This window comes from Capricornis sumatraensis, chromosome 7 (assembly GCF_032405125.1).
Source record: "Capricornis sumatraensis isolate serow.1 chromosome 7, serow.2, whole genome shotgun sequence".
Taxonomy (NCBI): domain Eukaryota; kingdom Metazoa; phylum Chordata; class Mammalia; order Artiodactyla; family Bovidae; genus Capricornis; species Capricornis sumatraensis.
The window spans coordinates 43,510,831-43,515,538 of record NC_091075.1 but is presented as its reverse complement, the minus strand read 5'-3'; the positions used below and the strand labels follow the sequence as shown (position 1 = coordinate 43,515,538).

General features: G+C 38.0%; 1 non-coding gene across 1 annotated transcript; it reads right to left on the bottom strand.

Annotated features, from left to right (window-relative positions):
* Positions 1-455: 455 nt before the first annotated feature.
* LOC138082512 (U6 spliceosomal RNA) lies at positions 456-559 on the bottom strand. Its single transcript, XR_011145138.1, has one exon. It is a non-coding gene; the product is annotated as a U6 spliceosomal RNA (small nuclear RNA).
* Positions 560-4,708: the final 4,149 nt, after the last annotated feature.

The following is a 4,708-nucleotide window of genomic DNA, read 5'->3' as shown; positions in this document are numbered from 1 at the left end:
CTCTATGACATCATTATTACTGTTAGCCCCATTTTACGGATGATAAAACTGAGATTTCAGGAATATAAGTAACTTTAATAAGCCAGAAAAAGTTAGACTCAGGATGTAAACTCAGTTCTATATTGTTCTAGAGCTCAAGCATGAACTCTTATGCGCTAGTCTTTACTTAAAAACAGAATCAGGACAGTCAGTTGGAAAATGTCCAAACACTAAAACTTTTGGAAAATGTCCAAACACTAAAACTTTACCATTAATCTTTCTTAAAATGGCTGCAATGAATAGTATTATTTTTTTTTATAAAAATTGCATCACTTAATCCAACCCATCCTCACTTCTCTGACCATACTTGCCAAGTGACATAGTACATATAATCTTTTAGATAAGCCAAGGAAATTTTATCAGTATTCTAAGGTCTACACAGTAGACAGTTTTTTTTAAAGTATAGTTGGTTTACAAAAACTTTGGAATGCTCCATGAATTTGTGTGTCACCCTTGTATAGGGGCCATGCTAATCTCTTTATCATTCCAATTTTGGTATATATGCTAGTGAAGCAAGCACAACAGTAGACAATTTTTATACCTTGGAAACTATTCAGACATAACATGGGCATGTATCTTATCACTTCAAAACTTCATGATTCCTCCATTTTAAATGTGTGACAGGAAACAGCCTAAAAAGCAAAGCTGAATTTGGATCATGGTTGTAATATTTACTGTCTGAGGTGTCTTAGCCTTCCTCAGTGATCAAAGCAAAGAAATAGAGGAAAATGACAGAATGGGAAAGACTAGAGATCTCTTCAAGAAAATTAGAGCTACCAAGGGAACATTTCATGCAAAGATGGGCTTGATAAAGGACAGAAATGGTATGGACCTAACAGAAGCAGAAGATATTAAGAGATGGCAAGAATACACAGGAGAACTGTACAGAAAAGATCTTCACAACCCAGATAATCATGATGGTGTGATAACTCACCTAGAGCCAGACATCCTGGGATGTGAAGTCAAGTGGGCCTTAGAAAGCATCCCTACGAACAAAGCTAGTGGAGGTGATGGAATTCCAGTTAAGCTATTTCAAATCCTGAAAGATGATGCTGTGAAAGTGCTGCACTCAATATGCCAGCACATTTGGAAAAGTCAGCAGTGGCCACAGGACTGGAAAAGGGCAGTTTTTATTCCAATCCCAAAGAAAGGTAGTGCCAAAGAATGCTCAAATTAACACACAATTGCACTCATCTCACATGCTAGTAAAGTAATGCTTAAAATTCTCCAAGCCAGGCTTCAGCAATATGTGAACTGTGAACTTCCAGATGTTCAAGCTGGTTTTAGAAAAGGCAGAAGAACCAGAGATCAAATTGCCAACATCTGCTGTATCATGGAAAAAGCAAGAGAGTTCCAGAAAAACATCTATTTCTGCTTTATTGATTATGCCAAAGCCTTTGACTGTGTAGATCACAATAAACTGTGGAAAACTCTGGAAGAGATGGGAATACTAGACCACCTGACCTGCCTCTTGAGAAACCTATATGCAGGTCAGGAAGCAACAGTTCGAACTGGACATGGAACAACAGACTGGTTCCAAATAGGAAAAGGAGTACATCAAGGCTGTATATTGTCACCCTGCTTATTTAACTTCTATGCAGAGTACATCATGAGAAACGCTGGACTGGAAGAAGCACAAGCTGGAATCCAGATTGCCGGGAGAAATATCAATAACCTCAGATATGCAGATGACACCACCTTTATGGCAGAAAGTGAAGAGGAACTAAAAAGCCTCTTGATGAAAGTGAAAGAGGAGAGTGACACAGTTGGCTTAAATCTCAACATTCAGAAAATGAAGATCATGGCATCTGGTCCCATCACTTCATGGGAAATCGATGGGGAAACAGTGGAAACAGTGTCAGACTTTATTTTGGGGGGCTCCAAAATCACTGTAGATGGTGATTGCAGCCATGAAATTAAAAGACGCTTACTCCTTGGAAGGAAAGTTATGACCAATCCAGATAGCATATTAAAAAGCAGGGATATTACTTTGCCAACAAAGGTCCATCTAGTCAAAGCTATGGTTTTTCCACTGGTCATGTATGGATGTGAAAGTTGGACTGTGAAGAAAGCTGAGCGCCGAAGAATTGATGCTTTTGAACTGTGGTGTTGGAGAAGACTCTTGAGAGTCCCTTGGACTGCAAGGAGATCCAACCAGTCCATTCTAAAGGAAATTAGTCCTGGGTGTTCATTGGAAGGACTGATGCTGAAGCTGAAACTCAATACTTTGGCTACCTCATGCGAAGAGTTGACTCATTGGAAAAGACCCTGATGCTGGGAGGGATTGGGGGCAGGAGGAGAAGGGGATGACAGAAGATGAGATGGCTGGATGGCATCACCGACTTGATGCACATGAGTTTGGGTGAATTCTGGGAGTTGCTGATGGACAGGGAGGCATGGCGTGCTGCAATTCATGGGGTCACAAAGAGTTGGATATGACTGAGTGACTGAACTGAACTGAGGTATCTTAAGCAGGTTACTCACCCTTTCTCAGTTTAAGGCCTTTGGGATATAGAAATAATAAAAATGAATGAATTTAACCCAGAATCAGCCATTAAAAAGAATACATTTGAATCAGTTCTAATGAGGTGGATGAAACTGGAGCCTATTATACAGAGTGAAGTAAGCCAGAAAGAAAAACACCAATACAGTATACTAACACATATATGGAATTTAGAAAGATGATAACGATAACCCTGTATGCGAGACAGCAAAAGACACAGATGTATAGAACAGTCTTTTGGACTCTGTGGGAGAGGGCGAGGGTGGGATGATTTGGGAGAATGGCATTGAAACATGTATAATATCATATGTGAAATGAATTGCCAGTCTAGGTTCGATGCATGATACTGGATGCTTGGGGCTGGTGCACTGAGGCTGAGATGACCCAGAGGGATGGCGCGGGGAGGGAGGAGGGAGGGGGGTTCAGGATGGGGAGCATGTGTATACCTGTGGAGAATTCATGTTGATGTATGGCAAAACCAATACAATATTGTAAAGTAATTAACCTCCAATTAAAATAAATTTATATTTAAAAAAAGGAGAAAAAATCATCTAAAAAAAAAGATTTACTTGCATTTTTAAAAATTTTTTAAAGAATCAACTGAAATATATTTCTAAATGTGCCTGGCCTATAACTGTTTCTTAATAAATGGTGGTATTACCATTTATGTATCTCACATAATGTATAAAGCATATAATGATATTTTTATACAGAAGCAGGTGGACAGTAGGTTTAAGAAAGGCAGAGTATCCGGAAGTAGTATAGCCTGTAACAAAAATCCAACCAAAGGGATTCCGATTAGAAAGGAAATTGATTGTAGTAGAGCATTAATCTGGCTACTGGAAATAAAGTAGAAGGCTGAGCTTGACTGAAAAGAGCAAGGTAATTAAGACAGCAATTACTAACACTCAAAAGCATTTGTATCAGTCAGCTATTGCCAGTATAATCCTGAAAACTCCAAAATACAATGCTTACAAGAATAATCATTCTCACACTCATTTTGTCTTATCTAAAATGGGCTCAGCCATATCTCTGCTTCATAATGTGGGTCAGCCTACCTTGGCTAAAGACTGAAGATTCAGTTTAGATCCGTTCCATGAATTTTTGTTCTGATGCTCAGGCTGAAAAGGCAACAGTTTTTAGAGAATGTTTTCTTTTTCATAGGAAATCACTAAGTCATAACAGGGAAACCTCATTTATATAGGTACATTTTAAGCTTCAGCTTTCATCAGATCTTCTAATATCTAGTTTGGCTAAAGCAAATTACATGGTTTCATATAGTGAATTATACTCAACTCACCATCAGACAATAAATAATATGGACAGACAATTTTATTACAGGGGGATGAAAAACTACAATCAGTAAATTAATCTAATATACAAAACAGAAATTGCTAAACCTTTCAGCTATTCATCTAGGGATTCTCCTGCCTGCTTTGCAGACTTGTTCTAGAGTTTAGACCTGAAACTTCAGACTGGTTTGGGAGTTGTCAGTTCTGGAAACTGGATGAAAATTGCATGAGTAAAAGAACAAATCAGCCTGATTGTGACTGTGGTTGAAGTATTTGACCTGATCAATGTAATCTTCTGTTTGTGGTATGCCCCACTCTCAAATGCTTTGCTTTCATTCTTAAGGTTTCATTTGCTTTTATCAAGGATGCTGGTACACATTAATAGAGCTATTGATTACATATCCATTTGCTTTCCTAATTGTTTTTCTCCAGGAATTTCATGTCTAACTATTTATTTTCCATTTCTTGAGTTGCATTTGTACAGAATGCAGAAAAAATCAGTTGCTTCACCACCGTCCTGGGCTTTTTCCCAACTGACTAATTTGAACAGTGATAATGAAGATTTGATAAGATTTTATCTCCTTGTTTTGTGCTTATGAATTGATGCACTCTTTAGAGCTGTTAAAATGTCATCCCTTGTTATACATTTACAGTGCATATCTTCCCCCAAAATCAATATATGCGGAATCAATTCTGATTTAAGTGTTTTTCAGTTACCATTATGTTTGTTAAATCGAGAGTTTTCTTACGGTCAAAGCATGAGAAGCAACTTAGACTAAATTTTGTTGGGAACTTCTGCTGGCTCTCAGGAGAAATGACTGTGATTATTTCATTGTGTAGCTTGAGCCTAATCTAGACTTCTGAGTTTGCTTAG